The sequence below is a fragment of the Cydia strobilella genome, chromosome 17, assembly GCF_947568885.1.
Source record: "Cydia strobilella chromosome 17, ilCydStro3.1, whole genome shotgun sequence".
NCBI classification, from domain to species: Eukaryota; Metazoa; Arthropoda; class Insecta; order Lepidoptera; family Tortricidae; genus Cydia; species Cydia strobilella.
Genome location: NC_086057.1, coordinates 16,052,857 through 16,069,392, shown reverse-complemented (window position 1 = coordinate 16,069,392; position 16,536 = coordinate 16,052,857). Strand labels below are relative to the sequence as shown.

The 16,536-nt window shown below is 36.9% G+C and overlaps 1 long non-coding RNA gene across 1 annotated transcript in view; it reads left to right on the top strand.

Annotated features, from left to right (window-relative positions):
* The first annotated feature begins 1,658 nt into the window (after positions 1 to 1,658).
* Positions 1,659 to 16,536, top strand: part of LOC134748929 (uncharacterized) — a 208,244-nt gene continuing 193,366 nt past the window's right edge. The window contains exon 1 of the long non-coding RNA XR_010128445.1: positions 1,659 to 1,725. This is a non-coding gene — a long non-coding RNA (uncharacterized LOC134748929). The remainder of the gene's footprint in view (positions 1,726 to 16,536) is intronic.

Here is a 16,536-nt window from a genome sequence, read left to right as displayed (position 1 = left end):
AGCAATCATTAATTTTTATTACAAGGGGCAAAGATGTTGTTTAATATCTCATGGTATTGATACCCAAACGTACGAAAGGATACAAAATTGAACTACGAGAGAAGCGAATGGTTTAAAATTTAGAATATTGACAGTTACGGGGATCTCAAGGCATGAGGGTTAAACAAACTTTGTTACAGTGCAACACGTAATTTTTCATTACACCAACACGAGGAAACCATTTATTATTCAAATTAATTTATTAAAAGTTCTTTCTATCGGCCAAGGTGAGGGAAATAGCTTAAGGATTTCTTGTCTCGCCCGTCAAGTTTTATATGGATGGTGCGGTCATATCATGAAGAGTGGGACACCTGCAACACGAGAGGAATTATAAGATTTAAATTTGTGTTTCAGTTTGAAATACGAAACTGGACAATATGAAGTGTAAATTGCGCAATTACTTATAGCTCTTACAAATTATTTTATTCATCATACTTCACTGTTAGGTACTTAAAGAAAGTAAAATTGGCTTAATATGCATACTTAGAAAGATAAATCAGTAATATTTTGCTAATACGGAACGACTGTCTGCCCACCATTGGATAATTTATTGTTACGTGTCGCATCGCCATCTCCGGAACCCACGAATCACTGCAGAAATCAATGAAAGACCTGATAAAGAGCCTACCTGGCATGGTTTTGAGGGGACGTTTATCACAGACTTCTAAATCCAGCCGCACGTTTCTGACGGCCGAGTAGGTACCTATACTTGATGCAGGTGGATTAAGTAGTATATATCACGAGCTACATGAGTCCCGTTTGCGTCGGCTTGCTGTGTGCGGTGGTCACGGATTCAGGCAAGAGGATGGGGAAGAAAATTTCACAATGTGATCTTACCTTAATGTTAAGAATAATATTTTTCCTCTGCATTAATTTCATTTGAGGAATTTGGTTGTATTTCGTCAATTATTAAGTCTCATTCAATGTTGAATTGCTTTTCATTTAATCGGCAATATTCCCTGAATAAACGATCACCATTAAATATCAGATTTTATATTAATATTGCGTAGCTGCCTTCGTCGGACTCTGACTATTGTACTATTGTAGAAAGGCAAACTGGTCTTCTTTTTCATGTAACATGTAGCATTATCGTCACTCGCTTCTTCTCGTAAAAAATACAAAAATAAAATAAGTATTTTATTTGTACGTCTGACATTATATGACTTGACATTGACAAGCCATCAACGAACGCTGTCGCAACTGCACGCCGCAACAGCAGCAGTCGTGCTGCTACAATAGTGCTGGACCGCGTAACGTCGCAACTGCAGTGCAGCGGCAGTCACAAATGGACAGTCACCTTTAGTGTTACGGCTCTACAGCTTTTCATTGTTGGAAATAGAATTAAGTTTTGTATTTTAGTGAATTACCGTAAAATTTGTCTACTTTACTCCTCGCTGGATAATTTTCTTGTGCTCCAATAGTTTTTATAACAATGAAATGAAATATAATAACTAAATCGCAACCCAAAAGTAAGTTTTACAATACGATAGTATACGGTCTCCTTTAAATCGGCACATTTATATAAAGTAGTTTTAATATTTAAAGTAAGTTTCGAATTATGAGCAAAGTAGGCACATTTTACGGTATATAGAAGACAAAAATTAGCCGCAGCCAAATAACAACCCTACTCATAGTGTTGTGTTCCTGCCGGTGAGTAAGGTTGCCAAAGCTCAACGAGGGAGAGGAGTGTTAGGGTCGGCAACGCGCATGTAACTCCTCTGGAGTTGCAGGCGTACATAGGCTACGGAGACTGCTTAACATCAGGCGGGCCGTATGCTTGTTTTCCACCGACGTAGTATAAAAAAAAATACAACAAGAACAATTGAGATTGACACAAAATTTGTTTTGAATTGCCTTTTTAATTTAGTAACAGCGTGTATTTTTGATTACACAAACACTGTTTTTGAGGCATCTTGTCTGAAAACCGGTAGTATTTTTCTAAGACAAAAATCAATTTACTAAGCGTTGTCGAGTAATAGGTTCCACTCAACTCGGTCTATTGTAAATAAGTTACTAATCGGGTTAAAATAAATTAGAAATGGTTCTCTTAAGACGAAAGTGATCGCCTTTTCATACAAACGTAGTTCTCATTTTCTTCTCTGGATATTAACATTATTGAGTGAGTTGAGTGATTTTATTATAAGTTTTTCGGAACTTATGTACGAAATATCATTTGATATTTACCAGTCGCTTTTCGTTGAAGGAAAACATCGAGAGGAAACCGGACTGATCCTAACAAGGCCTAGTTCCCCCTCTGGGTTGAAAGGTCAGATGGCAGTCGCTTTCGTAAAAACTAGTGCCTACGTCAATTCTTAGGATTAGTTGTCAAGCGGACCCCAGGCTCCCAGGAGCCGTGGTAAAATGCCGGGATAACGCGAGGAAGAAGGAAGAAGAAGGGATATTAACATTATTGAAAATATTTTGACACAACTTGTTGTATAACATCCAACACAGCTATGCCCCTACGTTAGATATTTTCGAATTATATATTTAAATCATATAAAAATAAGAGGAAAATGGGGACTACGTTTGTATGGAGAAACGGCCGTCCCCTTTCCTCTTAATGTACTACACAAAGGAATGCCTACATTTGATTATGCCTGGAAAAATCACATCTGTACCATTGGGTTATTATTAGTAGAGCAGCAGCCATACCAAACAATGAAATTGTCCCAATTGCAAACTGTAGCAGGCGAACAAAACTTTGTAAGCGCCGTACATTTCATGGCGCTTACGCGTTTAGATCGCGAGACACGCTCCGCTTCTATGGTTTGTTGTCACAACAACTAACTCATAGTGCAATCTACTGGTTCTCTGTGAAAGTTCTATACGTTAGTAATAATAGTTCAATAATCTGTAATTCTGTACATTATTGTCTCATCAAAATACTTTTACATAACGTTAAATCTTAGGCTTAGGCTTAGAACGCACTGCGGTTTTTTTCTTGCGGTTTCAGTCTAATTTCTTGCGGTTTTAGTCTAATTTCTTGCGGTTTCAGTCTTTTAAGTGCGTGCGCTTATAAAGCATGCCGTACGTTAAATTTTTTGCGGTTGCGGAACCGCTTTTGAAAAAACCGCAGTGCGTTCTAAGGCGTCTAAGCCTTATGTAGTTTTCACGAAATTAAGTAAGCCTTTTCTGTAAACAAATGGCTTACTTGAATTAAGGCCAGACTCGCCTGTCATTATTTCATGTGGTCGATGTTTTTATAAAATAGGTACAAACTGTGAGCCACTGTTTTTAAACCGCAACCACGTTCCAATTTATTTAAAATCTCCGCTGAAAGTAATACTTACACGTGCCGACGAAAACCGACAAACTGTGTAGCAACTAGCGACCGACCGCGAAATCCCATTAAATTCGATTTAATTATCAATTTAATTGCCTATCAGGGTCGTTAATTATTTCCAAATTTAAATTAAATTCATCATTTGTCGAGCGTTATTCATATCCGGACCGGGACGGAAGAACCATTTAACTATTATTATAAATGAATGGAACCGACACACAAAAACCAGTAGATTAACGTGTTAATGTTGTCGTAACAACAAACCATAGAAATCTAAACGCGTAAGCGCCATGAATTTTACGGCGCTTACGAAGTTTTATTCGCCTGGTACAGTTTGCGATTGGGACAATTTCTGCTGGCTGCTGCACTAATAATATCTCAATAGGCAGAACGAATAAAAAAACCGGCCAAGTGCGAGTCGGTTCATCTTTTATCTTTTTATCTTTTATTTATTTCATAATATTAAATTACAATATAAATTATTTTTACACTAATCTATACGAATTTATATTATGATCGTCAAGTGGAAAATAACATTTGATTATAATTATACAAAAACAATACACAATTTAAAAACCATTTGAATAAGCAATCGATTAATTAATTAATTAAATTTTTAACAATGTCAAATAAAATGAGAAAAACAATGTCAATACGGCTAAGCAAGATATCTAATAATGATCGTCAAAATAAAATGAAATACACGTCAATAGAAAAATTAATTAGTTAATAAATAATAAATATTACATTTAATTTATTATATTACATGTTATTTCCATATATTCATTAACCGAGGTTTATTAGGTAGGTTAACATTTTTTTTTTTTTTTTTTGATAATTTGCATGTCGTTATGCGACTGAATACTCACCATATTTTAACAAAACAACATCTGTATTTTAGAATTAAGTATTCTTGCAAATAAAGAATCTTTATCTTTAGTATTATATATTTCTTCCTTTAGTATTATTTTTAATCAGAATTTAATCAATCTATTATTATTAGTACCAGTATCCATTATTATGATCAATCTATTAAATTTAAATGTCAAGATTTATTTATTATTAATTTTAACATAATTTTATTTTAATTCTTATTATAAGTGCAACTGTTGTCTTATTGTGTTATGCTTATTATGTATATGGACCAATGTTGTCTGCAATAAATGATAAATAAATAAATAAATTTTATCTTTAGCTTCAGATGCCCGAAGGGCAAAAAGCCCAGAAATAGGAGCCCCGTGAAAGGAAATGTTTCTTGAAAAGAAATAGGGCGGTGGAACCATGGTTAGCTATTTTGAGCACTAGACATATTGACTTTCAAAATATTGTCATTAGGCTTTTTGAACGTAGCTATTTTGAGCACTAGACATATCGACTTTCAAAGTATTGAAAATAAGATCGTTCGATTAAAAGTGTGTAAGCGTAAGTGTGTGTGTGTAAGTGTGTGTAGTGTAGTGTGATTAGGACCAGGCATCGTAAACTGCGAGCGAAATCCATTGAAGTACTAGGGTTTAGTCAAGTCAAAGTACGTCATTTCAATGGATTTCGCTCGCAGTTTACGATGCCTGATTAGGACATGCATCTAGGAATTTCGTACATTAGACATTTTGATTTTCAATGTTCTCTTTTAGGAATTTCGTACTTAGGATATTTGATTTTAGAAATTATGGTACGTAACCTATCAAACCGATACGTGCGTTCATTACGCTCAGACTTGTCCGCACAAGTATCAGCACGTTTGAATTTCAAGATATATCTCTAAATTGGAAATTGGTTCGTACGTGGTCCATTGTATATACCATTGGCTATTCAATTCAAACCGGGAACGCAGCTGGTATTTTGAGGACATTTGTGCCACGTACTTACCGGATTAGGATGGAGATTATTCCTTTATTTTTTATTGTATTTAATCAATTATAAAAAAACCGGCCAAGTGCGAGTCGGACTCGCGCACGAAGGGTTCCGAACCATTACGGAAAAAACAGCAAAAAAATCACGTTTGTTTGTTGTTGTTAAATATTTATATTATTCTGTTTTTAGTATTTGTTGTTATAGCAGCGGCAACAGAAATACATCATCTGTGAAAATTTCAACTGTCTAGCTATCACGGTTCATGAGATACAGCCTGGTGACAGACAGACAGACAGACGGACAGCGGAGTCTTAGTAATAGGGTCCCGTTTTTACCCTTTGGGTACGGAACCCTAAAAAGGAAAGTAATCAAGGGTTGCAGATACTTTTGGCGCGTTGTTTCATACTATTGATACTGACTGTACTCTCGTAAAGACGATTTATTATACAATTTATAATTAAAAAAAAACACATCAGTGAATTTAGATGAATATATAAAATTTATCGGCTATATTTCAGTCTAGATATAAAAAATGATCACAGGCGCAATATAATTTGATAAATTACCAGTTCTAATGGAATAACGTAAAATATTTCTTTCACGATGAAAAACTAAGAGCACCTATTATTTTGATTTTATGTTTCCAATATTTTCGGCTACATAGTTCAACCAAAATAGTTTTATTTTGAAACGGCTAGTTCTATACATTAAATAAGTTAAGGAAATGGTATGCTTCGACGACAAGGAAGATATAAGACGCACTCACACACACACACACACACACACACACACACACACACACACACACACACACACACACACACACACACACACACACACATTTCATTTTCATGATATATTTAAATTGTATTGTTTATTATACTTCCTAATAATGAAATGAAATAAAATGAATATTCTTTAATTCAGACCATGTCCATATACAATTAAATTACATGTAAAATTAATATTAAATTATATAATAATAATGTATCATTGGGTAAAATGTTTATGTAAAACCGGCTCGGTGAGTCCCAAGATACAGGCTCAGCCTAGTTTGGGACACGCAGGACAACATTTTCTACCATGTTTCTGTTAAGATAATAAATTATTTTTATTCTTATTCTTAGGTTGCTCGGAAACTTTGTACTTACAATAGGATAAGGTTTATCTATGCCTGTAATTAGTTTATGTAGTTTCAAATACCGTAGTTAAAAAAATACAGCGATTTAAATTTTTCATACGAAATTTGTTCTTGCTCTATTTCGTTAGTTTTATAAACTGGAGCTATATAAACTAATTACAGGAATAGATATACCACATGTCATTGTATGTACAAAGTTTCATTACAATCCGATACGTAGTATTAAAATGAGAACGAAACTCCGTTTTTATGGGAAGGTGAAAATTGGCCGAGCTTGCTGCGCACTCTTAAAAGAAGTTTTCCATGAAAACGGATATTAGGTTCAATAATTCAAAAAGTTCGTGCCACAGCCATAATTCATACCTCAGACTCTTTCAAATTCTTACGCTAACATCTAGTCGTCATAAATTTAATATTGCTTAACATTTACGCAATAATAGTATGATCATATTGCAAATAATGACGAAAAAAAGATAATTTATTACATTTGATTTATGAGAGGTTTGATTTGTATAGGTATATTCATTATATTTTTATTACTCTTGCTCGAAAAATATCTTATTTCATGCAGGTGTACTAAAACATAAAGGCCTATATTGTTCCCTCGGGAGTTATGGATTGTGAAAAAAAGCTATAGCTCCCTAGGGAGTTACAATTTTTTGTGTCACTAATTCATACAAACCAAGTAGGTTATAAGTTAAATACTTGTTCAAAGTCAGGGTATAGTTATATAAATGAGTTTTACTTTTAAAATACTGACGCTAATAATTTATTTCATTTGTTTATGTTTAAAAATATTTAATTTGATTAATTTAGTAGCAGTAAAAATATTTTTTCACAAATTTCAATCGGGGCTGAATGCCGGATGACAGACAGTTTTCGATGTCTAACCTGTCAAAAAATGACAGTATGCCAGACGAATGTTTGAGATGTCACCGTATTCGATAATAATTCACGACAGTCGCAGGAACAATATTTTTCATCACACTTGCGGAGAAAAAACTAAATTTCAAGCGAAATAATAATTATTTCGCGACAGCCGTAGGCACAATATTTTTCATCACACTTCGCACTTTTTCCCAAGCCTGCGGCTGTCGTGAATCTATAGACTCTCGTTTACAATATTTCACTTACACCCCCCCCCCCTCGTCTTACAAAGTACTATTAGCGTTCTCTGAGTATCCACAACACAAGCTTTCTTACTTAGTGGGGTTTAGGGGCAATAGTTTGATTTGTGTAAGGATTTCTTGTAATATTTATTTATTAATTAATCCTTATGATTTTACCCACACTTATAGAGCGACATAAAATAGTAGAAATTAAAAAAAGAACTAAAAAAAATCCATACTAAATTGCTGCCATGTTTAAGCATTTTACGTCAAAAATGTGACTAGTTACGTAGGAAGTGGCGCGATCGGTTTAATGTATTGCCAAAAATCGTTTCCCAAAGTATTACTTCCCAAACTATTTTACGCAAATTATCATTTGGCTAAATTTCATTTCGCAAATTTTCATAATCCAACCTAACCTTTTTTTTTTCGTTGGAAAAATGCTTTATGCATACCCACACCCTCGGGGGAGAAAGTGCGGGTTATGTGGGACTCGGCAAAAGGCGCCACTATCCACTAACAAACCAACGGTATGCCTGCGCGCCGCCAATGGGGCGTAGCCACGGGTTCTCTTAAGTACGCAACCGTGACCACGCCGGCGCCGCCCGGACTGCCGGACGAGGAGCCTCTGCGCCTCTACTTCCCTGGGCGCAGGATGGTACTCCTGGAGCCGGAGGTCCCTGCGCCACTCGTACAGAGACGCTTGGGCCTCCGCCTCCAGATCCCAAGGAGGTGTTCCCGCTAATAAGCACGCCGCATCGTATGAGGTGGTGCGGTACCCGCGTACGACGCTGATGGCCATCGCCCTAATCCAACCTAACCTAACCCAACCTAGTACGTCATTTTCATTTCGCAAGTATGGGGTTGGGAAATGAAATGGTTGAGAAGTAAAAAACTTGCTAAAATTTCATTTGGGAAATGAAACTGATGCCATAAGTTTGTTGGGAAGTGAAATTTGGCGAAAAATATTTTAGCTAAACGGCGGTATCCCGGCGCGATCAATTATTTACTACAATTTCTTGTCGGACTATATAATGTGCACATATTTATAGACTTAGAGGATATAACAAAACGGAGCAATTAACAGGCGTTCCCCTCTGTCGAAAATAGTCGGCCAATGGTCATACACAATGTACGGACTGACGTTTATCTGACATGGCGATTTTGTCGTTACGTATACATTTGACGTTCCCCTTCCCCGCAAAAATTGGCACTTTTTTGTACAGCAAATTACAGACGGCGTCTCCGTTGGTTATATCCTCTAAGTTTTTAAACGTATAGTCTAGATCTGAACTATAATCTACCTAATATTATATTTCCTGTAATCCTGTGTGTTGTCTGTATATTTTGTTTTGTAGGTTTATTTATTGTATGTATATTTAATATTGTCTTCGGTTACCGCGATAGTTACTCATGAAATAAAACTATGAAAAACGGATTATATCGCGTATATTGAATTTATTTAATACATCCCGACGTTTCGAACTCTTTACAGCGTTCGTGGTCAACGGGTGACAAATAAAAAAAAGTTCGGGTGTAAAGAATTCGAAACGTCGGGATGTATTATAAATTCAATATACGCGATATAATCCGTTTTTCATAGTTTTATTTCATGTATGTATATTTGTTTGTTTATTTTGTGAGTCAGAAAAATGTGCCATTTTCAACCAAGAGGGTACTTATTGTCGGTTGTCAATAAGCCGCTTTTTCCATATAGCTTCAACCTACCTTTTGGTTGAAAACGTCACAAATGCATTACGTAATCGTAAAACATTAATTTTGCCATTGCCTTAGTTCGAAATTATTTCCTATTCGTTAGTAACGCCACTATAGGAGCATTGCAATATTTGCATACACGTCTGTCCTGAAAGGGGTATTTTTTGCGATTCTAATTTGACGATGCAAAACTGCCAAAAAGCGGAACTGGTGAAGCAACGAATGTGGGCAATTGGCAAGGCACGGGTAACGAGGGAACAGTAGAAAACTGTAGTATTACACAAATACACAAGAGTACATATTTCCTGGAGAAACTCAAAGGCCCAGAGCCTTTGACCGTTATGAATTTGGCTAGATATGGTTTGCTAAAATAATATTAGTCCTTTTTTACATTTTTGAGCGTAACGTATAGGAGTTTAAATTAATTAACCTTTTTTAATCAAAAAATGTTATTACACATTGAACGAATATTTAAATGATAATAATATAAACGAATAACGAAACAATATAGAATGAATAATTAATATCTTAGTAATTATGTCATTTTCTATTAGAATGTAATATGTATGTAACTTATAAAATAAAAATAAAAAAATTGTTTTGTTAATTTAGTTTTTAAGAGAATTTTGCTGTGCCCTAACAGGGTATCATGTACCGACTATATTTTATTTACCACCTGTATGAAATGAACATGATTGCAATAAATAAATGAAATAAAATGAAAAAAAAAAATGAAATGAAAAATTTGAGTCCTGAGAAAGACACAAAAATGGAATATGGAACATTACGCGAAACTCTGCGTGGTGGCGCCACTACCACAATCTGAGGGTCAATCGCGAAACAAGAAAATCGAAAATTCGTTATCTAACATCTCTGTCACTCTTGCCAACTCAAGCGATAAAGAGGCAGATAGCGAAGTTTCAGATTCGCGTTTCCCGGTAGATCCTCTGATCCTCTGTAAACAAACCGCCTTGATGCATCAATATCATATTTCATTATCTCTGAAAACTTGTCATAAACCTGTTAAAGGTACAGTATGTATAAGTTACTCTAATGGTTTACTAAAAAGGCTAGTGGTGCACTCTGGTGGCAGAACATTGCAATATCCCCTATTGAAATAACGTAGTTTGCTGTAAAAATCTTTGATTATTTGTAGAAAGTACTAGAATTCCTACACAATAATTAATTCCGTATGAAGATTAGAAGAAGTTTCGGCGTATTTGTAGTACCTAACTTGAGTCTAACGGTTCACGGAAATGGATAAATAGGACATACTATTCGAAGAGAGAAAACGAATAACGGAACCAATGGCTTTCGGTTGGAAACCGCCGGATGGAAGCCGTGGTTCCGGGCGTGTACACTTTTGGCGACGGCCTGTCGAGAGTGACCTACAACCGGTCGGACTGATTTGGAGCGAGGCCAGAAGGGTCGCTGAGGATAGGCACATGCTTGTGGATGCCCTCTGCACCACTGGGGTGACTTAGGACAACAATAACAACAACTGGAGTCAAGTATTGAGTCTAGTCCTTAAGAGGAAGAGTCAAACTCGCTTCCCGCTTAGGTACATATCGCGATTGAGTTGTGCTGCAAGTAATAACAAATCAACAACAAATTTAGAGTTCAAATGCCGCTATAAATTTCTACAAGTCAGATTATGACATTTTGTCGTTGGAGAGCTTATTGTAATGCCTACATTCACGGCCTCCTAACCTAGCCGGTAGTGTTCCTACGAAGCGGGATGTTTTGGTTATGTTTGACTTTTTTCTTCTGTAAGTATCTATGTACCTATATCAACAGAATAAATAGTAGTACTAGGTACAGAAGTTTCACTCTCTAACAAAACGCGTATATTACGACAGATGTGACCGCAAGGTGGCGCAAGCGCGAGCAGGCGTCCATTCCTTAGCGGTGCGCGGCAATTACTATGGCTAGACACCAAAATTGGTGTGGGCCGCATGTACTTGTAACGACACGACGAAATCGCGGAGTGACTCACGCCTGCCTATATAAAAATCACTCGCACCTGAACGAAGATATTCGACCTTCTGTTGAAGTTGGAAGCTTTTGGGTGGTTTTTACTGTACTCGTAGTAGGATATGACTGTGGAAAGAAAAGTACAGCCGGCTCAGCTTAGTTCTTGGAAAAAACTAATTTCATTTCTTTTTTTTTTTTTTTATTTATTTAGGCAACAAACAGTCATATACAAAAATGATGTAATAATAAGCAATGTGTTAATAGACCTTGAGTGCCCTACCTTAATTAAATAATTTCTAATCTAAAGTAGCTAGTGTAGGAGCAGTAAGCGGAGAACAAAGTTATCATTAATTAACAAACTTATCAGTAACTTGAAGTGTATCTATATTCATTCATCCATGTATATGTATGCACGGGCAGGTTGCTTACTCGTACATACAACCACACGGGGTACACACAGAAAGTTATAAATTATTTGTGCATAAGTTACCTATTACAATGTTAAATTATAGAAGTTTCATACAAATAGGCGCAAAAGAATGCGATTTGGATACGGTTTAATCTAGTTTTAATGATGAACACCGAGTGCGGTCGGCGATACAACGAGCATAATACTGCTACAGTCTTTTTGATTAACTAAAGCCACTGGATTGAATGCCCCCGGTTATTTGTGGCTGGATTTCAGTTACCAGCATGCGGTATTTTGTTAAAAATTAACATGTCGTTTGCAATGTTTTTGATAATTAACGAAGCCTGCCTAATTAATAAGTACAGTTTATGTAGAAATTTAAATTTTTCCTTTGGAACACCTACTGACATGTGTAAAATTAATTTCCGCTACCTAAGGGTCCGGTCCCACCTGTACCCGTACCATGAGTCACTGGAAATTGTCAAAACGTCGCGTTATTAGGTAATAGACTCCAAAAAATCGACGATGTCTCAACTCTCCTCTGTCACAACTCACCTCGCTCTCCCCTATTGCTGCGGCCTCGACGCGGTCGCTGCACCTATCTGTAAATTTTCTTAATAAAATGAGTGATGAATGGAATGTCATGATCGCGGAAGTAATATGACGAACGCCGCTCAGGGCTAAGTGAGTTCGTGTTCTTCTCTCACTCTCACTAAGTAAGCGTGATCGAGATGGAAGTACGTGCCTGCGAGCGCGGATATCATGTTTTTTTTTAATGTTTAAATAAAAAACCGGCAAAGTGCGAGTCGGACTCGCGCACCGAGGGTTCCGTACTTTTTAGTATTTGTTGTTATAGCGGCAACAGAAATACATCACCTGTTAAAATTTCAACTGCCTAGCTATCACGGTTCATGAGATACAGCCTGGTGACAGACAGACAGACAGACGAACAGACGGACCGACGGACAGACGGACAGACGGACCGACGGACAGAGTGACAGACGGACAGACGGACAGCGGAGTCCTAGTAATAGGGTCCCGTTTTTACCCTTTGGGTACGGAACCCTAAAAAGTAATTGATACGAATACAATCATGATATTGCCGACTTTTAGAAGCAATTTTCATATATTTAGCTTTTTTGTGCAAAAGTGTACAAATTATTGCTACAAATTTTGAAAGTGCATCTTAGGATAGGATAGGATAGGATCATAAGATGCACTTTCAAAATTTGTAGACCTTTCTCGAGGGACTTTATCCATGCGAATCCTGTTTTTAACTTTCGCTCGATAGAAAAAACATCACGAACATAGAACAGGATAGGATAAGATAGGACAGGATTTTAGGATAGGATAGGATAGGATCATAAAATCCTGTCCTATGTTCGTGATGTTTTTTCTATCCAGCGAAAGTTAGAAACAGGATTCGCATGGATAAAGTCCCTCGAGAAAGGTCTCAAGATTGCTAATTAAATATATGGCAGCCGTATTGTGATCCGAAAAAGCCCTGCTGCAAAACAGATCGGCGACATCAACTCCTCAGCAGTAACGTCGCAACCGTAGTGCAGCTGCAGTTGCCATTAGGATGTTACCTTAATTATTATTATTTTATATATACAGTTGTACTACATAAACGAAATTAATAACTAGCTTAAATCTAAAATAGGTCCTTGAGGCATTGTACCTAGGATGCTGGCGGCATTTCCTGGCTGTATCGCAAAGCTGATACGTTGTGCGAGGAAGCACAAAGTATTCTATTTAAATTGTATTATTTCAACTTATCTGTGTCCAATTTCGTCTGAATACTTAATGTAAATAATATGTAAAAAAGAAAGAAGAAAGAAAGAAAAAGCATTTATTAGCAACAGCATAACAAGACTAAAACTAGAAATAATTAAACAGAATGAGGTTGCGCTAAATGGTCTTTACTCAGCTTGGTGTCGCGGTGTGAGCCAACATGGCACACTCCGCGACGCTGATTTTCAGTAAGGCCCAGTAGATGGACTAGTAAACACAATGTAAAAAATAAATAAGGGAAAGCTTAAATACAAATGTCAATGTGATACGAGCGAAAGCTTGAAATAAATGATTTTATTTATAAGAATTCGGGCTGAAAAATGGTTTCGACGAGGTACGTCAAGAGGATGAGGAGTACGCGAGGATAATGACGTTTTAATAGTACATTTCACACGTGTTGTAAACGACGTTTTTTAATACAATTGCGAAAAAATAATAAATTAATATATCATTAGTAGAATCATACCACCAAACCAAACCAAAACCAAAAGTACCTATACAGCCCGCGATACTTGAGCTGCCGCAGCCCGCGATACCTTCATACTCGTGCGCGCCCCGGCCGCGGCCGCCGCGGGCCCGGCGCGGGTTGGTCAACGACACCTCCTCATAACTCATGAGGCCCTGGTACCTGCTCCGCGCTAAATTCAATTTTAACTGCGTTTCGAAAGTATAGTTTGGAACTAAAAAGTAAAAAGCACTAGTTCGAGAAATTGAGCTTCTCGCACGCTACGCAGCCACAAAAAGTACCACTTTTTGAGCAACTGTATTAAAAATTCGATTTTGATTTAGACAATAGATTGGCGTTTTGTGACTATGTGGGCCTTTGTAGAAATAAAACAAAGAGTTGTTCCACGTCGTGGAAATATGGCCGCGCGCGGTTCCGTACGGCCTTGTTTATGTGCCGTGAAATACCGCCCGAGGACCTCTATAAACACTGAATGGCTCAAATACATAGTGAAACAGATACATCACTTTAACTCAGCTGCACAAAAAGCCACGGACTTTAATTTTTAAGTCATTTGCAAAAGACATTTTGACTTCACTTTGTCTCGGATGGTAAAGTAGGCCTTATTTTGTTAAGTTAAAGTTAAGAAATTTGTGCTCGTAGCTTCAGGAAAATAAATGTCACAAGTCAACATCGGTATGACCCGTTGAACTTTTCAGCGTGTAACCCCTACTTATTCGTTGCCTGGGCGCAAAGTATATTGTTGATAACTGAACTTAATGGATTTAATGGATTTTATCAGAATTGTTAATGTGTTAATAATCTTAAATGAAAAAAGGAAAAGCTTGACTGCCCTCCTTTTGCTATAAAAATGTTGTTGGTAACACTATATAGTTGCGGTTGTCATTATATTTGCCTATTTGCAAAAAATATATTGTTGGCTGACTAATTTGCAATTTTTTTTTATTTGCACAGTCAGCTGTAGCAAAAAGCATATAAATTTGTACGCAAAAGTGCTAAAAGCTTATAGTATTGCTGACCGTACCATCACATTTTTTTGGTTACGTACGCAAAGGGTAAAACCGGGACCCTATTACTAAGACTCCGCTGTCCGTCTGCCTGTCACCAGGCTCTCACGTTCATGTCTATTAGCTATCACGGTTCATGAGATAAAGCTTGGTGACAGACGGACAGTGGAGTCATAGTAATAGGGTCCCGTTTACCCTTTGGGCACGGAACCCTAAAAACAGGTATGATAGATTGACACAGCTCACAGTTGTTTAAATTCGAATAAAAGTGGATATTTGGGGGTTAGCCATGTTACAGTCTTTAATATTATAATAAAAAAACCGGACAAGTGCGAGTCGGACTCGCCCACCGAGGGTTCCGTACTTTTTAGTATTTGTTGTTATAGCGGCAACAGGAATACACCATCTGTGAAAATTTCAACTCTCTAGCTATCACGGTTCATGAGATACAGCCTGGTGACAGACAGACAGACGGACAGACGGGCAGTGGAGTCTTAGTAATAGGGTCCCGTTTTTACCCTTTGGGTACGGAACCCTGAAAGCAGGTATGATAGATTGACTCACAGCTAACAACTGTTTAAATTCTAATAAAAGTAGATATTTGGGGGCCAATTTAGTATAAAACAAAGTCGCTTCCTGCTGTCTGTCTGTCCCTATGTATGCTTAGATCTGTAAAACTACGCAACGGATTATGATGGGGTTTTCTTTTATATAATAGATAGATTCAAGAGGAAGGTTTATATATATAATACATCCTATTGCACCCGTGCGAAGCCGGAGCGGGTAATATAACGAAAAAATCCTGTGGATATATGTACATTTTGAAGCAGCTGTTTCGTCCTACCCTGTGAACCGTTCGTTACGGAAGCTCGTATTTTATTTGCGAATAGGAAAGGACTTACATTAGAATGTGATTAATACTTTTTATTTCTTTTTTATTGTCCTCTCAGTTGACAATGCCAATTTCGCTACCAGTCCATTTGGCAATAAATTATTGCGCATTAACTTTCTACATTGGAAATGAAGATGTAATAATAATTATTATTACGACGGAGCTAAAGTAAATAAGTTAGGTCTTTTGGGGAGAAAATAATGTTTGGTTCTTTTGTGGGAGTTAAATTGGATCATGACAAAACAAATAAGTCATATTGAAAGGCAAAGTGTTTCTTTTTGAGTGAAATTACGACATCATCATTATCTGTACTGTTTTAAATAAATAAATAAATATTAAACAAATAAATATTATAGGGAACATTCTTACACAAATTGACTAAGTCCCACGGTAAGCTCAAGAAGGCTTGTGTTGTGGGTACTTAACCACGATATATATAATACTTATACAAATACATAGAAAACATCCATGACTCAGGAACAAATTTAATATCTGTACTCATCACACAAATAAATACCCTTACCGGGATTCGAACCCAGGACCATCGGCTTCACAGGCAGGGTCACTACCCACGTACATATAAAAATTGTATGAGACATTCGAAAAGTTATTTAATTGTATACCGTATTTGGAATTATATAAGATTGAACTAATTTGCGGGAATTCGGTGGATGCGAGAGGCACAGGATCGGTCGGAGTGGCGAGCCTTGGGGAGGCCTATGTCCAGCAGTGGACGTCTATCGGCTGACATGATGATGATGATGATGAACTAATTTGACAATGCATGGACGATGGGGATGGAATTAACCGGACCGGATGGTCTCATCGGAAAACCAGCATCAGCATTTTAAG